The sequence below is a fragment of the Coptis chinensis genome, chromosome 4 (assembly GCF_015680905.1).
Source record: "Coptis chinensis isolate HL-2020 chromosome 4, ASM1568090v1, whole genome shotgun sequence".
Taxonomy (NCBI): domain Eukaryota; kingdom Viridiplantae; phylum Streptophyta; class Magnoliopsida; order Ranunculales; family Ranunculaceae; genus Coptis; species Coptis chinensis.
This window is the reverse complement of record NC_141459.1, coordinates 98,923,988-98,943,447: the sequence shown is the minus strand read 5'-3', so window position 1 is coordinate 98,943,447 and position 19,460 is coordinate 98,923,988. Positions and strand designations below refer to the sequence as shown.

Sequence of the window (19,460 nt, the reverse complement as noted above, 5' to 3'; positions counted from 1 at the left end):
TATTAGCTAATAGAGAGGGTAGGGAATTCCCCCTCTCGCTATAAGTTAATAAAAAGCCCGGGCGACACTCGAACTGACGTCTGAGTGAAATAATTTTCGGACGTCACTTGGAGTAACGTCCCTTTCTAATTCTAAAGTAATTTTTTAACTCGGACGTCACTTTAAGTGACATCCCACGTCACTTTAAGTGACGTCCCAGTTTAAATTAAAGAGGGACGTCACTTAAAGTGACGTCCGAGTTTAAAATCTATTTTTTTAATAGTTCTCCATTGGAGAGTATAGAGTGTGGATATTTATAAGCTATACAATAGTATACAATTAGAGGTGTAAAATCCTAATGGCACCTACGTGGAGCCTAGGTGGAGGTGTAATTTTACACCCCCCATTGGAGATGCCCTTACAAAACAAAATAAAAATAAAAATCAGCTTACCCATTCTTTGAATGAGTCTGAGAATAGATATGAAGAATAGAAAAGAGAAAGACCTTTGAAATCAAGAATTTGTTAGTCGCTTCAAATAAGAAATAAAAGTTTCCATCCAAATAAAATATATATATATATATATAAATAAATTAAAGAAAATAAAGAGTTAGAACTCCAAAAATAGAATCAAAGGAGTCAAAAGCCAAAGAAAAAGAAAAAAAAATGGCTAAGGATGGAAACAAAGTGTAGAAGCAAAAGAACAAGGGTTTCTCTAGTTACGTAATATGAAGACTCTATTATCTCAGACTTGTCCTTTTTGAATATGCATTTCCTTCCTTCTCAAACCATCTCCTAATCCCCACAACACCTAAATAAGACCTCTAGCTCAATAATGAATGGGTTAGTGTGATAGTAAATGGCAGATGTGTTTGATCGACTTCAACTTCCTTGTGTGCCATTGAGATTGTAAGGTAAAGTGTGCCCACTACACACTGGAGTAGTGAAACTTAAGCGGAAAAATCAAAGTATTTTTGTCTTGACTTTTATGTGAGGACCTATTTAAAGACGTTATTCCAAAGTTTCAGAAACGGACCTGTTAGTGCATTTCATAGTATTACTCATTGTGTATATGTTTATTCGTAGATGATTGATTATTATGCATATATTAGCTTAGATTTCGACTTGATTATTCTGTATTCATTGCTAGTGAGATGTATAGATAATTGAGACATAAATAAGGAAACAATAGTTTTATTTCTTAGTCGTTGTAGTATAGATGAAGTTTGTGAGTACCTTCATTGGAAAACTGTCACGAGGCTATAACTCGTCCACTAGGGAATTCCTAGTGGTTTAAGGCCTTGTTGCATATGGTCAATGCAATCGCACTCGGCGAAATCGAGATTAGTTAGAACTTCATTTTTTGTCACTTATGCTAATTTTTCATATTTACTTGAGGACAAGCAAAATGCTATTTGGGGGTGGTTTGAGAAGAGCCCAAAACTGTAGTTTTAACCCCTTTAACAATATCACTTTTGACTAATTATGTGATTAATAAGTAAGAGTTAGTGCTTTTTATCGTGTTCTTATGTATTTCAGGCATTGGAGTTGAATATGTGCAGAAATGCCCCCCTTTTACGAGATAATGGAGCAATGGTTGGTTGCTAAGAAGTTCTATGATTAAAGGCCAAGATCCAAGGAGAAAAAACCCATTTAAAGCCCGGTCAAAGCTAAAATGTCAAAGTCAACGCGGGGAGAAACAACACATAAAAGTCAGCAGAACTTACAAAGGATGTATCTTTGGACTCAGACCTCAGAATTGAGTCAACCTTACGTCAAAGCGACCAGCTTGGAAAGAGCTTTCTATTGGTCCAAGCCTTGACCCAATCAGAGGAGCATAAGTGAACAAAAAGGCTGTTGAAGCCAAATCTAACTGAAAAGGCCCTTGTGGACTGAAGTACTGGGGTTTTGGGTTCAATTTTTCGGCCCAAAATATGGCTCCTCAACCCATGCACGAAAAAGTGGATCTTGTCTCCTCCATATGGGAGATAAAGACTTAGCTCTTAAGCAATGCTAGATCTAGTTCAAAAAATAAATAGTTTTTTTAGGATTTTCTACTTAAAGATTGAGATAATTTTAATTTAGAATTCATTTTAATTAGTGATTACTTTTTTTTAATTCAGTTTTTCGAATCATTAGATTATTATTCATTAGATTAATAAAGTTAGTTAGTTATTCATAAATCTAGTTTTAGTTCATTAAATCATTTAGATCTCAATTCAGTTATTTAGTTATTAATCATTACTTAGTTTTGAATTCCGTTTTGAATCCTTAATTAGATCAATATATTAAATTTATAATCTTTTTATCATGTCTTATTATTATTTATATATTAATGATAGTATAATGATTCAAGGCTAAAACCTCCATTAGAGGGGTTTGAAGAAGCCTTGATGAAAACTTGATTGTTATTAACGTAGAATAGTTCGTAATATTCTATTTCATTCTAGAAAGTAATTAGTTCACCATGAGAATGGTTTGATTGCTTCACATGCTAGTTGTTAGTTGGTAGAGATTACCATGAATAATTAGGGATTAGAAACACCCAATTGTTATGCGAAAGCATTACAATTCGGATTACAACATTTCTTCGTTAGTTTATTAAGTCGAATCAAGGTGGAATCAAATTTCCCTAATTCATTATCATATTGTCAATTTAGTATTTCCGTAGTTGAATTATCATATCTTGATTAATTGAATTACCATAGTAGTATAATTTCCATCGTTACTCTCATTGACTTTGATAGAACTGATAATCTTAGTTAACATGAATTCTAAAGAACTAGGAGTGGAACGAATTCTCTACTCCAACTATATTGCAATTGCATCAAGAGTGTAGAGAACTTTGATACAGTAAGAGTAAATTAGTTTTAGTTTTACGTGCGGCGCCATTTGATAAAAGTAAAAATGATAGTTTTACCTACGCATAAGCTACGAAACTCAAACGTAAGTAAAACTAAAACTAAATTCAGCTTAATATTATCAAAGTTTTCTACTCTCGATGCTATTGCATTATAGTTGGAATAGAAAGTTTGTTCCACTCCTAGTTTGTTTAGGTGTAACGTGTCCTAGTTCGTGTAAGTTAACAAAGTTGTGAGAGTAATTGTGGAAATTATACTACGATGGTAAAAACTAATCAAGATACGATAATTCAAACTACGGAATTACTAATTTGACAATATGAGGAGGAATTAGGGGGATTTGATTCCATCTTAATTCGACTTAATCAACTAGCGAGGAATTGTCGTAATCCTAATTGCAATGCTTTCGCATAGCAATTGGGTCTTCCTAATCCCTAATTGTTCATGGTAATCTCTACCAACTAACAACTAGCATATGAAACAATCAAACCCATTCTCATGGTGAACTAATTGCTTTCTAGAATGGAATAGAATATTAAGAACTATTCTACGCTAACAACGATCAAGTTTCATCAAGGCTTCTTCAAACCCCTCTAATGGAGGTTTTAGCCTTAAATCATCATACTATCATTTCTAAAAGAAGAACAATCAAAACAAGTCATTATTGAATAACTAATTAACTTTCTTAATCTAATTTTAACAATAGCCTAAGATTCAAAATGGATTACAACTGAAATTAAAACTAATCTAGAACTAAAATTATGAATACTAATTATCAATTTAAAACAACTAAATCGATGAATACAAGATTGAAGATTGAAATATAAACTAAGTATTTTATTTTAAGATTCAAAACTTATTCTAACAACTAATAAAATTGACAACTAACTAGATTAATCTATATAAACTAATTTAATGAATTAAAACTAAGTATTTGAATCATTCACTAATTCAAACTAACTAGAAAAATGAATTGCTAAGTAAAAAAAACTAAGTTCAAAACTAATTCTAATAATGTTAAAAACTAGATCTAAAACAAGTTATTGGATAATTTTTCTAAGCTAAAAAATCTCGATGCTTAAGAGCTAAGTCTTTGTCTCCCATATGGAGGAGACAAGATCCACTTTTTCGTGCATGGGCTGAGGAGCCATGTTTTGGGTCGAAAAATCGAGCCCAAAACCCAACTTCTTCAGTCCACAGAGGCCTTTTCAGTTGGATTTGACTTAAATAGCCTTTTTGTCCACTTCTGCTTCTCTGATTGAGACAAAGCTTGGACCATTGGAAAACTCTTTCCAAGGCGGTCGTTTTGACATAAGGTAGGCCCAATTATGAAGTCTGAGTCCAAAGATACGGCCTTTAGAAGTTCTGCTAACTTTTGTGCACTGTTTCTGTCCACGTTGACTTTGACTTTTTAGCTTTGACTGGTCTTTAAATGAGCTTTTTTTCTCCTTGGATCTTGGCCTTTAATCATAGAACTTCTTAACAACCAACCCTTGCTCCATTATCTCAAAAGGGGCGTATTTCTGCACATATCCGACTCCAATGCCTGGAATATATAAGAACACGATAAAAAGCACTAACTCTTACTTATTAATCACATAATTTGGTCAAAAGCGATATTGTTAAAGGGGTTAAAACTACAATTTTGGGATCTTATCAGCATTCAGTCGAATTTGACCACGTAGGGAACCACGACTTTCCTTAAAATAGCTCAATATGAAATCAGTCGGATTCTTGGGATTCAAATTGTAATAGTTGTTGCTTGGACGGGCGGTGGAAAGCCCGTTGAGTAGCGAGAAATCGGAAGACTTAAAACTGATATATTTGTTCCCAATATGGTAAGTCAATGGTGCAATTCATCTTTTCAGAATGGAGACAACCAATTGGGGGTGGGTAAAATGATTGTACTTCATTTGTTTTGGATCCAGAGGGTCCACATTGCCATCAACAGTTAGTAGAAACCCAAACGGAGACGAAGCAAACCTACTTATTTCCTCCATATCAAACCCTTGGAAAAGCTTCTCTCAAGCATTTTTGGACAACAGCGACAAGTAATCTTCGTTCCTGGCATCCATGCCAGTGCTTCAGGTTTCTTCCTCTTTCCACTACACAACACACATCAAGCCATAGTGTGATAGTATTAGGACAACAAAGCATGGGTAAAAACAACTATGGATATAGGAAATTAAATTAATTAGATGCATACTACCTAAATATAATCGAATTCTCTCAGGTCGACCCAATATCAAACACAGAGAACTAAAGTATTAAATTAAAAACTAAAATACCAGACAAAGGACTAATCCTACTAAGGTTTTCTTTTTTATTAAAAAAAATATGTAATCAAAGCCAACTGTATAAAAGCAAGGAACAAAAAAAATGAACCTTTCAGTTTTGGGGCGTACCGTTTTAGGGTTTGTCATGATTTAGGCGATTACTGAGTTTGAGAAGAAATTTGGTCACGGTATAAGGAGGAATTTGGAAGGGTTGGAGTTGATGTGTCGAACAAGCATACATCTCAGTTCCCAATGGTATTTTCCCCCAAAAACTGATGTTATCTGGTACGCCACACACATTATCATTAAAGTGGTAACATGGCCCATCTGAAAACCACATGTGACCATCACAATAGACTTTTCAGGACAAACCAACTGCATCATAGGACAATATAAAGATGGTTTGGGGCATTATAGATAATTGTATCAAACGGTTATTGATATACAGTTAGAGTACTAATGAAATACAGTTATCCAAATTATTTGGCTATTTCTAACTACCCCATAGAGCGAATACCACAGTTATAAAACCAAAATATAGAGAAGTAGGTCCTGAAAAGTCCCATATGTTCACCATTTCAAAAACACCATCAACCAGAAGCAGTTTCTTCTTCGAATGGTGACTACTAGAGCCAAGGATACAACATGCCACATGACCTTTGCGTATAAATTGTCAAACGTGCTCCACTTCCATTTCTTAAATAGGCCAAGTTTGTCTCTCAAAAATGGGAAACCTTTACAAATTCAAGTTCCTTCATAAAGGAGCACGCGTTGAAGACAAGATCATTTCTGGGATACATGATAGACACGGAAAGAAGATGGGAATCAATAATATCTTTTGCCACCAGCATTGGCCACAACCCCACAATTCTAGCCCCAACTATGGACTTCAAACCGTATGGTACGTCGTTAATTGCATCTTCATTGGAAGGTATAGTTCTCTTGAACACCCCACATGAGAAAGACCAAAAATTTTACGTTTGCAAACCAACGACTAGACAAGTGTGTCGCCCGAATAATCCTATGATCAAATTCTTCACTGAATGTGTGGGAATGTCGGTGAAATCCATGGCACCTTTAAGTTTCACTATAGTTAGGATCTCAAAACCCAACTACAACACTGTTAGACAAAGACGAGATAGCAAGAAGGAATTTTCAATCATTCACCATGTTGAATTGTTTGATTCACAAACATTCAATTGGCAAAGGTTGAACGACTTGGCATTGTCCTTTAATGTTGAACACATAAACAGGTAGCCCGGGGTGGATGCAAAAGGATGTCTCCACTAGTCTCTTTATAAAGAAGGCGTATTGGTATTTAACATTGGCTGGCAACAATGGACAAAGATTATGCTACCGTAAACCGAATCCCCAGCCAAGTCCTACAAACTTTTTCGTTTCGATGGCACGATTGCTGTTATGTTCTCCTACTGGGGTGAGGACAACATTACTACTGAAATATTAGAACTGAGGGTATTACATTAATACGAGAACAAGTTGCGGAGTGAACAGAGCAAGTATTTGTTGGACAAATTGTATGAATGTTACCGTCATCCGAAATTCATCGACTTACTATCAACAGAAGTTGGAGATTTCAGTTGGAACAACAGGATCATATGGTACAATTTCAAGGACAAGGAGGTGTTATCAGAATAAAAAATCCCAACAATTGGCGTTCACTCCATTCTACCATTCATGTCAGACTTTGGCGAAACTCAGTCTGGCCCAACTCAGTATAACTAGTAATATATATCTGTATTTATATTTGGAACTTAAAATTAGATGTTGGAATAGAGCACCATGCATGAACAAAACATGTTTCTAATAGGGTAACTTAAAGTCCTTACAAGACATTATGTACACCATCTTGTAGTCGGAATGGAGAACCAACGGTTTTGTGTTAATCAGGCGGTCAGATTAAAATTAAACATTAGAACACCAAGAACACGAAATGTACCAAGTATGACAACATAACATACATATAATCCATTAAGTGTACAATTGTCTAGTGGCAAGAGAGAAGCAATAGTTCCCAAGGTTTTAATTAGGAGGTTATATTCAAATTTGAAATTAGAGCACCCTGAAGACGAAATATTGATGATATGACAACATACATTATGTATATGTATACCATCCTCTAGTCATAATGAGAAGTGAATGTGATTGTGTTAATTAGTTGGTTAGATTCAAATTTCAAATTAGTGCATCCTGAAGATGACACGTTCGTGATATGACAACATAGATTCGGGTTTAGACATTATGTATACCATCCTATAGTCAATTTGAGGAGCAAATGTTTTAGAAGTTCATTAGGCGGTTAGATTCAAATTTCAAATTAGACCGCCCTAAACACAACACCTACATGATATGACAACATAGCTATCATATAGCCCATTATGATTCCATACAGTGGGAAAGAGTATAACATCAATTTTTGTGTTATCTTTGTGGTTAGAATCTAAGCCTAGAATCCTTATTCAAAGACAGAACGTTCCTTATATAACAACATACTTCACCTATACAACATTGTGTTTTCCAACTATGGTTGAAAGTGATCACCATAGATTTTTGTTTCTTTTATTAATTAGGTGGTTAGATTCACTTTACAAATAATTCACGACCTTTCAGTTCTTCAATAAACGGTTGTCTGATAGACTAAACGTCTCCCAAGATTAAAAGCATTCATTTCCATTTATTGGGCAACTTGTAAGCATTGAGAGGATATCAAACCTAAAAACTCCGCACTCGATATCAAACCCACCTGAACAGAACAACAATGGAAGGATCTTCTTCATCTGTATCCAAAAAACAATAACACCAACACCAACACCAACACCAACACCAACACTAACAACAACAATAACAACATCAACAACAACAAGGAAATGCCAGATGAAATTTCTGAAAGATAGTCAAACGTACTCCACTTCCATTTCTCAAAAAAGCAATGTTTGTCTGCCAAAAATGGGCATTCTTTACAAGTTCAAGTTCCTTCATTAAGGACCATGCATTGATGATGGGATCTTTTCTTGGTTACATCATAAATACATAATACAAATGGGAATCCATGATATCTTTTGCATCTAGCATTGCAAACAACCCTACAATTCCAGGGCCAACTTTGGACTTCAAACCTGATGGCACATCGGTCCTTGCCTTGTCAATGGAAGGTATTGTTCTCTTGAACACACCTTACGAAAAATACCAAAAGTTCTATGTATGCAAATCAATGACTAGAAACGTTCGTCGCCTAAATAATCCTAGGAACAGATGCTTCACAGAATGTGTCGGAATGGTGGTGAATTCTGTAGAACCTTTGCGATTCACTATAGTTAGGCTTTCAACACCCAACCACAACACTGTAAGGCCTTCCAGGGACAACAAAGCGAGGAAATGTATCATCTATCATGTTGAATTGTTTCCTTCCCAAGTTAACCAATGGAGAAGGTTGGACAACCTGGAGTTGTCTTTTAATGATGAACACATTAAAAGGAATGCTGGAGTTGTTGCAAAAGGAAATATTCATTAGTCTCCATACAATGCGGGATTATTAGTTTTTAACATTTAACATGAGAAATGGACAAGGATTTGGCTACCGGAGACTCAACGTCCACTGAAGTCGTACACGCTGTTTCCTTATGATGGCTCCATATCTATTATGTTCTCTTTTTGGGGTGAGGACGTCATCGGTACTGAAATATTAGAACTCTGGGTTTTGCAGCGGTACGAGAACTGTGTGTGGAGTGAACCGAGGATGTTTATATTGTATGAAAGTTTCTGCCATTCAAAATTTGTCGACCTACTGCCATCAGACATTAGAGTTTTCAGTTGGTACAACAAAATCATATGGTACAGTTTCATAGAGAAGAAGGTCCTAGTAGATCATGTAATCCCAGCAAGTGGAATTCAGTCCATTTTCCCATTCATGTCAGACTTTGCCAAAACCCAATTGAACTAGTGGTTTATATATGTAATTATTTATTTCTTGTTAGCCAGTACGTTTTAATAGATTGGGTACTTATGTATCAAGAGTAGGAAGCACTGCATTGTGTTATGGTTATGTTAAATTATTACTTATTAAATATGGTATGTCCTTTCCTCAATGGTTAAATGAACAACAACATAACTATGTATGAAGACAAAATAGTGTATCTCTAATAGAGTAACTTGCATAACTGGAAACACCTATTTGTAATTGTCCTTTTGTTGAGTTCTTGTTGTTTTTCTACGAACTTTTGTAATTATGTGTATGTTTCACATTATGTTTAAGTTGAATTCATGTTTCTTGAATCATTACCCATTATCATTTCACAGTTAAACTACATCAATTACAGTTAAAATACATCCAAAATGTTCACTCATTTCAACTTATGCTATCAGTACATCCATTACAGTTCAATTTGCAAACCCTAAAGACTTAACAAGTGCTGAAATATCTGAAACAGTCCCTTCCATGGTAATTTTGGAGGTACAGTTCCCCTCCACTGTTACCTTCACCTTCCCTCCTTTTGTGACCTTTTCTACCTTAGTTGTAGTTGCTTCATGGCTTTCTTCATCCATGAGATCAATCCATTTGAAAGCACCACATGCATCTAGGTTGACTTCTGCACTTTATAAACCTGTGACCTTTGTTTATCCCTTGCTTATAGAAATATAGAGTCATTGTGTTTCACTTGCAGGAAGCACTGCATTGTGTTCAATTAGTACTTAATTAAACATGTCATATCCTTTCCTCAAGGTTTCCTTTTAACACAATATAACTATACTATAAGACAACATAGTATATCTCTAACAGTTTAACCAACTTAATCAGGAAACCCCTCTATTTGTCTATCACCTCTATTGGTGTTTGTCTAATTGTCCATTTGTTGAGTTCTAGTTATTTTTCTACGAACTTCTGTAAGTAAGTTTAAGTTTCCCATTATGTATAAGTTGAATAGATGTTTCTTAAATCATTGCCCATTATCATTTCACAGTTAAAATACATGGGGAACTCATTTCAACTTAAGCTATCAATAGATCCATTACAGTTCAATCTGCAAACGCTAATGACTTAACAAGTGCAAAAATATCTAAAGCAGTCCCTTCCATGGTAATTTATATATGTAACTAGATAACTGCAAGTAGTGGGGGCGTGTGTGGAGGGTGGGGAAGAGAGAGGGAGAGATGGGTTTGTGGGTGGGGAGAGAGAAAGTTTGGGAGTGCAGGAGGCAGAGGGAGAGTGGCGAAGGATTGAGGACAGACAGACACAAACTTACCAAACTACATTTTGCCCCACGTACCCCCCACCCCTCTCAAAAACATTTGCTCCGCTCACTTGATTATGACTCTATGGCAAAGATAAATTGCTCCCAGTAGTCATTTGCCTTCTTTGAAAACCACAAACAAGATCATTGTAGAAAGTTGGTATGTTTTACAAATGTGAGTATAGGTCGGTATCTATTCTAGCCCCCACAAATGTGGCCCAATAAAAGCCCAATTCAATACAAACCTATGCTCAGAGCCCATGCTCATAGCTTATCAACAATAAAGCCCATGCTCAGAGCCCGAAAATCCCATGCTCAGAGCCCAAAAAGCCCATGCTCAGAGCTTAACTACAATAAAGCCCACACTCAGAGCCCATGCTCAGACTCAATTTATAGCAAACCTATCCACATAACGCAAAGTCTATTCAATTAAACACGTGTCTTGAACATTTTCGAGGAAGTTGTTTGACCGAATCAATCAAATTCCACAACTTCGTCCATAACTTCCACAACTTCGTCCAAATTCAAGATTCACTTCCATCAACTTCAGATCCTGTGACGGTTCTCCAGCAAGTTCTCCAACTTCATCCCATGATTGGAATATTAGAGAACGAGGAAGTAACTATCACCAATCCGACATATAAAATCTAACATTGGCCATTCTCCAGAACTATGCAATCGAGATTTGATCCCAAAGCAATACAACATTTGGGTACGTAGGCAACTTCAAACCGAAGTCCAGTCTCAACTCTCACCAATAACCATCCCCTTCGCAATCTCTTCCGAAAAGATCACTTCCGACCCAACTAGTGTGTTTTGGCAAAACTTGCTGAAATAGTATCTAGTAGACATAATCACACAGCACAAGAAGCATTGCATTGAGTATGGGTTAGTATGTATGAATAGACTGGGTACTTATGTATCAAGTGCAGGAAGCACTGCATTGTGTTCAATTAGTACTTAATTGAACATGTTATTTCATTTTCCTCAATGGTTATATGTAAGACAACATAACTATCCCATAAGACAACATAATGTATCTCTAACAATTTACCAACATAGGGGCCATTTGTTTTTGCCTCTTATAAGGCCTAGAGGTTTTATAACCTCTTATAAGACACGTGGACCAGTGATTTGGGACATATTTTTGGTTCGTTTTTTGCCTCTTATTAGAGGCATTCTACTAGAAATGTCTTATAAAAGGCATGATTTCTGTCAGTACCAAAATTGGATCTACTACAATTCTGTAAGAGTTGTATGTTGGGGAAAGACACAAATGCCCCAAGCACACTACCCCTTGCCCTCGTTATCTCTTCTTCATTCTTCCAAGACCAACAAGCACCTGCTGCTACCACCAATCACGAGCTCTATCTCTGATATCGACCGAGCGACTTGGTGTTGCTGCCACAACCGCGAGAAAGTGTGATACTGTTGCCGCCATTGTCAAGCTCGATCAAACCACTCGGTATGCAATAGCCACCTTTTTTGGCATTGATTAAATTGGCGAGCTGTCTCTTTGATTATGCTAGTATTCATGGACTCAGTTCATTATTGAATTCGCACTCGCACTCTCTCTCTCCCTCGCACTTGCATTATTGTTGTTGCATTGTATGTTATTGTTTCAATTTCTTTTTATTGATTGTTGTGGCCGGTTTGCTACTAACTAATTGATTTTTGGCTATTGATTTATTTATTTTCTTTTAGTACTTGATTTTAGGTTTGTCTGTCGACTGGTTCTCTTTTTATTTTAATTTTGGGTTGTTGCCGACTGATTGATAAGAATGTGTTTAGTTTATGATGAAATAGATCAATAAATCAAATATGGAGTATTAGCAAAGGAAGCCTACGTTTGAACTTTGACAGAGAACCATGCCATTTTATATTTTGTACGATAATGGAAGTGCACTTTTCATGATAAATTGCTGATGTACATTATGGTTAAGATGATTGCTTTGGTGTTCCTAATGCTTGCTCCACTATCAACCCAAGTGCTCACACACTCATAATTATGCCAAGTTATAGTATGTTATTCTCTCTTTGAAATGCATACATTGTTTTTTAATTAGTTTGCACCGAATGCAATGTAATGGATATATTGAAATGGTTATCCTTGTTATATGTAGGTCTATATGGATTATTTTAAGTTATCCTTATTGGTGAGTCTTATAGCATTAGTGATATTGCTCAAACATGCAAGAAGAAATACACTCCCAAGGAGAGTCCGTCACAAGATGTGCATTTCCTCAAGTAGTGGATAAGATTTAGTTAGGGAGATTTTGAATGGTCCATCAAAACCTAATTTTCCAATCTTTTAGGATGTTAAAAGAATCTTTTCAAGCATTGTGTAATCATTTTCGAGAGAGAGAGTACTTGGGCAATAGTCAAACACCTACCTTTTGAAGAGAAAATGATGATGTTCTTGTTAACACTTAGTCATAACACTCGTATGACACATGTAAGTTGGTTATTCCAACATTCTGGAGAAACAATTCACAAGTCACTACAAGAAAAAAAAGTTTTATATCACTGTTAAAAATAGTGACAAAAAGTCTTTTATCACTGTTTTTTTTTTTTCCAAAACCGTGACCAAGTGAGAGTCATTTTTTTTTAGCAAAACCGTGACAAATTATCCGTTTAAATAAGCCTATATCCACAACTTGATTCTCATATTCATCCTACATGTAAAACAATTAGCAAGTGTAAGTCAATACTATTGTATCCTAAAGTGAAAGTTTTTCATATTTAAACTAGCCAAGAGCAAGAATCACCATGTGAAACAAATGAAGAGTACATTTCCAAAGTAATGAACAAGGCAAAATCACTTAACTAAGTTTGGGCAATTATTTATCGTAAAAAATTAAAGTGAACATTAATGTGAACAGGAATGGCAGCGCTAATGTTAATAACTAAACATTCAATGTATGATATAAACTATTACATGTCTGCAAGCACTTGTATAAAATAATTTGAAAAGCTACGTCGTGCTTCCTTACAAAAGATACATGAACATATTAGAATCTCCAAGTATCCAATGTATAACAAGTAAAGCGTATGAATGTAGGATCACTTGCCTCATTAATATACCGGGAAGCCGATTAACTTGTCTACTAGTGACTTCCCACCTTGAAATGGCCTTTTGTCCCTTAAATAGACTAAGGTTTTCTCTTGCATTAATAGGATCAAGGAATCATCACATATTTTGAACCATGCACCAAAAAGAGAAGCAACATTTTTCATGGATAACATGTTTTAGCAAAACCAAAAAGTAACAAAGCCGTTAGATTCCTAGAATATGATATGTCCAACATGGATAAGATCAACAACATATAGCAAAAAAAATGTGTAAAATGAAATTTGTTCTACGGGGTTCCAACATTCTATCAATCATGAGGATTGCTTCTCTTCATTATCCTTTCCATATGAAATCATTGTGCCCAACCATAAAATGCATGCCAACACCAAATACAGCTAAGACTTAAAACTTCATTAACTAACCTTTTAAACATTTCGCACAGCCACCATACTTTGTTTTAAGGGAGATGTTGCATACAAATAACGTGTAGATAGACCATATAGCTGCCCTCAACAAGAAATATATGATTGGTCTCTATGAAAAAAGAGCGACCAACTAGATCCGGTTTGTTCCCCGTATGTAATTGAACCTTTTTGCGCATTACAATTTCCTTGATGGAGCATCCGACCATATCCTAACAAAAGAATCATCCGAAAGAACCCCAAACCATAGGAGCTGGCCAACAATAGGGGGTTGATTAAAAAAAATGGAAAAATGATATAAACATTAAAGTGGGCTTCTCCCAGTCAGATTTCAATAACCAAATTGACATGCAAACAACAAAACAAAAGAAAAATTACTGGTATCAATAGGACAGAAGGATAAAGAGACAAGTGACTTGCAGTGACCCATCCAAGAGCTGCCAAAGGAGCCAGACCTGTTGGCAAGGACGACCCTTTCAACAAAGATTGGCAGTCTGAGAGAACTACAAAGTCATCATGAACAATACTTTCAAAAAGGCCTTAACCAGTTTGTTAACAGTTTTACAAAACTGGGGCATCTTCACCTCATTAACATGTGTGAAGTCTACAATAAGTATCACCAATATCTTAGAATATACTACAATTGCCACTAAAGACCATGCATAACTTTCTCTGATTGCATAATTTGAGAGACAACATTTGAACTTCTTTAATAATAATAAAAGTGCTCATACACTAAATTGAATGATATAAATCACATAGTGTTGTCTATCTCTCAGATAAATAATTTACCTAAATATCTCGCTCTTATTTGTTAATGTTCTTTTGTAGGTTCAATTAACCTAGCCTAGAATCTCAATTGATAAGCAAAAATTTAACTTAACAAAGTTTAAATGTAAGAAAAAGGGTTAATAGATTATTGGCACAAAAGCTAATTTTGTTCCGCACCACCATAGATACCATTAGCATGCTCTTGCTAAATGCATCTCATGCAATTTTCCTCGTGCAATGATACCAAGAATCATTTAGTTGATACATACCATGTTAGTATACATGGTTAGTTGCATCTCGTGGCTTACATAGCTTTAGCACGCCTCAATGTGGAGCTAAACTATGGAGCATTAAACGCAATGCAAGATGACCGATGAGTATTGGTTAAAATCCCCATTATTTGATCATGTAATCGATGCAAATGCTATCGAGTTCTAAAGCTAGTAGTGGTTACAAAGTTAACAATTATAAAATGGATACCCTACTAAGAACACTAGAAATCCATGTAACACGATATATATATAGTTATATACTACTTAATAAAATGGGAAAATGAGTATACCTAGTGACCGTCATGGCAAGAAAAACTGCAAGCGGTGCAATTAAATAATTTCAATTAATTAAATAAGTTAGAGCATCAGTCAAATAAGCATAAGAAGCAATGTTAAAAGTCGGACCGGATGCATCTTTTGCCATTCATTATGGGCTTGCTACATCCGAAAGCATGAGATTGACATGCTTGTGCAAAGAGATGTGCCATACTAACCTGACTTAAAGTCCTCATAGTACCTTAACAAGTTCCAAACCTTCGCACTAGAAAACCAAAAGTGTTATGTCCGAACTATAATTTCAGACTAACCATTCTCTAGAGACAACGACCTTAATTATCGAACACAACAACACATGAATACAACTAATAACCAATTTTACCTCATACATGCATTACAATTCACTTCCTGGAAGAACATTAGAAGGATGATTATTCCCCAAAAACCAATTAAACAAAACTGAAAAGTAAATGGACAAAGAAAAAACCGAATTTCTACCATCAACCGAAGTTATAGTCATTCAAAGTTCGGCAAAATAGAGATATCATAGTTTGCATAAGCAAATTAATCACGATACATATTTGCACAATTAAAGCCAATTTAACCAAAAAAAGAACTTTAATAAAATAAAAAACAACCAAATTCAGTTTTTCAATTCAGCTTTCCAACTTCCAAGAATTACCATTATAGCAACCTGATTAAAGGTACATCACGTAGTTAAAGAACGATAAGCAACAATATTGTGAATGAAAATAAAAACGGAGAATAAGTGAAAATGAAAAGAAATCACAAACCCACCCAAAGCAAGAACCTTGAAGGCTCATGCTTTGGCTAGGGTTCTACACAATCTGCAATATCGTAGTTAAGCTTTCAGACTACCATAAATCTCACCACCCATACCTTCGAATTTTAAGAAGAAATGAAGAGAGTGGGAGTAAGTATTGACTGCCAATGAATGAAGCGCTGGAGATGAAATCCAAAATCAAACACTCTAATTTAGAACTAGCAAAATGAAGGGGGAAAAAATAGAAAGAAACCCTAACAAGGAAGAGAGCAGAAGATAAATATAAGAATAACTAACATGGTTCAATTGATCGTTGCAAAATAATCCTCTTTGTAACCAAGATCAGAACACCGGTCGCAATCCTATTTCTTCGTTGAAAAAACTGGAAGTTTTTTTGTTGTTTTTTGATAAGAGGGGTGGAATTTTGGTGTAGAGTTGGGCAGTTTTTATTATTATTATTATTATTATTATTTAAAGAGGTGGTGAGTTAGTGCGTAGGCAATTCTAGAATTTTTTCGAGTCGTGACTCGTCGGCACTTGTTTCTAATTTCCTATTTAGTGAGGGAGGTGTTTCTAAATTAAGTAAATAATGAGATCTTAAATTGTCTACTCCATATTGGGAAGAGTATTCCGGAAGACCCGACTATCATATAGTGTAGATATGTCAACAGTTTTTAACAGTGACAATTAATATATACTAATTATGTGATTGTCGTGTTCGAAACAAATAGTTGTCCACGCATATATGCCTTCTTTAGAAAAAAAAAAAAAAAAAAACCATTTTGAAATTTTGAAACGTCACAAAAAACTTTTTAAAACAGTCACAAAAATCATTTGCTGCCATTTGTGACCGTTTCGAACAAAACAGTCACAAATAACATTTTAAAACAGTCACAAAAATCTTTTTTTCTACTAGTGAGTACTTTCATGAAGTATTGAAAGTTATGATTGTGTTTTCCAAAGAGATGATTGTACCACCATCTTGGGATGCCCCAGTTGGAGAACTTAGAAGTTATAAAGAACTTAGAGAAGAAGCATTCAAAGGGGTTGTTGGAGCATTAGATGGCACTCTCATTGATGTAGTTAGTCATCCTAGTAAATAGACCCCTTACAGAGGCAGAGGTGGAAAAGATTGTTGGCAAAATGTGTTGGCAATTTGTGACTTTGACATGAAATTCATATATGATGTGGTTGGATGGGAGGGGACTGCCCATGATGCTAGGGTGTTAACTACTTCAGTGGGGAATCCAGCTTTCAGTTTTCCATTACCTCCTCGAGGTAAGTGTGTAGACTTTGTTTTATTGTAATTTTATATACAAACTTATTACTTGTATATGCGTAGTAACTTTTCATCTATTTTCATTGTACAAATAAGTATTATCTATGTGACGCGGCTTACACGCATACTTTGGGGCTTTATGTCCCCATATCGTGGTGTAAGATATTGGCTTGCTGACTACAGATGTCCTGGGAGTCGTGCTAGGATTAAGGAGGAGAAGTTTAACCATTGCCATTTAAAACTAAGGAATGTCATTGAGAGGAGCTTTAGAGTTTTGAAAGCTAGGTTCCCTTATTTTAAGCAAGATGCTAGGGTATAAGTTTCCAATTCAGAGGAACATAATCATTGCTTGTATGGCTCTTCATAACTTCCTTCGTAGAGTTGTCTTCAATTATGTGTTATTCCAAGCATATGGTAATGAGGAACTTCTTGTGAATAATCAGATTCCAGTAGACCCAGAAACAATTTATGGTGTTGAGCAAGTTTTTAGGTCCCAAGATCAAGCACTGAGATGGTCAATTTATGATCTCAAATTGTAGATATCCTTATTGCAAATCCTAATAATCCTGAGTGATGTTCTTCTTAGTCGTGTTTTATGATGTATAACTTCTTGTAAACTCTCGTTTTATTTGTTATATTTATGACTTGTAAACTCTTGTTTTTTGACATATCGATGATATGAGAATGTTTAGACTTTTTGCTTGGTGTTTGATTTTATTATATCATGACATGTAGACAGGTTGATTGTCATGAGATATGACTTTATTCGAATTTATTGTCAATATTTATAAGCAGGTAAGATCGCATCAAAAGGAGATAAAGATGTTCTTTGCATATGTGGTGGGGGTACATGTAAGACTAAGGTATCGAAGACTTCAGAGAACCCCGAGAGAGCATACTTTACATGTCCAAAGGGTGCTAAAGGGTGTGGACTTTGGCAATGGGTGGATGAGGTGAAAATGTGTCCATGTAATGAGGGAATTTGTAAGATAAGAACCTTGCATACCCGAAGAAACCCAAATAGAAAATTCTATCGTTGCCCACAATCAACTAATGAAGGATTTGCAGGATGTGGATTCTTCTAATGGTTTGGGGAGACGAGTGGCTCAAGCTCTACGTCAGCCATAACAAATAATGATTCTAGTGAATAGGAAATGCTTGCCAAATTACGCACATTTGTTGAGATGAAACAAGCTATAACAAATAATGTTTGTGCGGGTTTCTTGAAGAAGATGGATGAACTTGGGATCAATGATGTAGAGAAGAAGGATAATAAGGAATGAGTTTTATTAGGATATCAAAACTGTTTTTTAAGTTGTATTTGTATTTCTATTTGGATTTAAATGTAATGTATAAGAGGATTTCTATTTTGAAACGTTGCTTGTATATGAATTGGTGGCTATGAAACTAGGCGTGAAAGAAGATCATTTTGTTGAATATTGGCTGGAAGTTTTAGTTATATAATGGTATGTAAAACATGGTTATATTTTTCAAATTGGCATCTATAAGATGTTGTCGCCATTTTTTCCTTTTTTAGTAAGTGCTTATAAGAGAAACTTAAAATGTAAAACAAACCAGTTTATAAGACATACTTATAAGACCCTCTTATAAGACAGGGTCTGATAAGACTCTCTTATAACTTAAACCAACAAAACAAAATAGCCCCTTAATCAGGAAACCCTTATATTTGTCTATCACCTCTATTGGTGTTAGTCTAATTGTCCCTTTGTTGAGTTCTTGTTGTTTTCCTAAGAACTTATGTAATTAAGTTTAAGTTTCCCATTATGTATATGTTGAATTCATGTTTCTTGAATCATTGCCCATTATCATTTCACAGTTTAAATATATGGGGAACGCATTTCAACTTAGGGTTAAACTTAAGCTATCAGTACATCCATTACAGTTCAATCTGCAAACCCTAAAGACTTTACAACTGCAGAAATTTCTGAAACAGTCCCTTCCATGGTAATTTTAGAGGTATAGTTCCCCTCCACTGTTACCTTCACCTTCCATCTTTCTGTGACATTTTCTCCCATAGTGGTAGTTGCTTGAGGCTTCCAAACTTTGCTTCATCTGGGAGATTGTGAAGGAGATGATGCCCTAAAGATTGGGGATTTAGTTAGGGTATTTATTTCAGATATTGGGAATAACCCCGTCGGCTAATTGAGCCCAATGAAAACACGATTTGAAACGTTCTGGTTATAATACATGATCATGTGTAG

At 35.3% G+C, this 19,460-nt stretch overlaps 1 long non-coding RNA gene across 2 annotated transcripts; it reads right to left on the bottom strand.

Annotated features, from left to right (window-relative positions):
* Positions 1 to 15,378: 15,378 nt before the first annotated feature.
* LOC147506136 (uncharacterized) lies at positions 15,379 to 16,401 on the bottom strand. 2 transcript variants are annotated; one of them, XR_015220741.1, is made up of 4 exons: positions 16,257 to 16,401; positions 15,974 to 16,138; positions 15,558 to 15,583; positions 15,379 to 15,433 (listed from the first exon to the last, which is right to left on the bottom strand). It is a non-coding gene; the product is annotated as an uncharacterized LOC147506136 (long non-coding RNA). The 2 variants fall into 2 exon arrangements; XR_015220740.1 differs by having other exon boundaries at positions 16,076 to 16,138.
* Between the last annotated feature and the right edge of the window lie 3,059 nt (positions 16,402 to 19,460).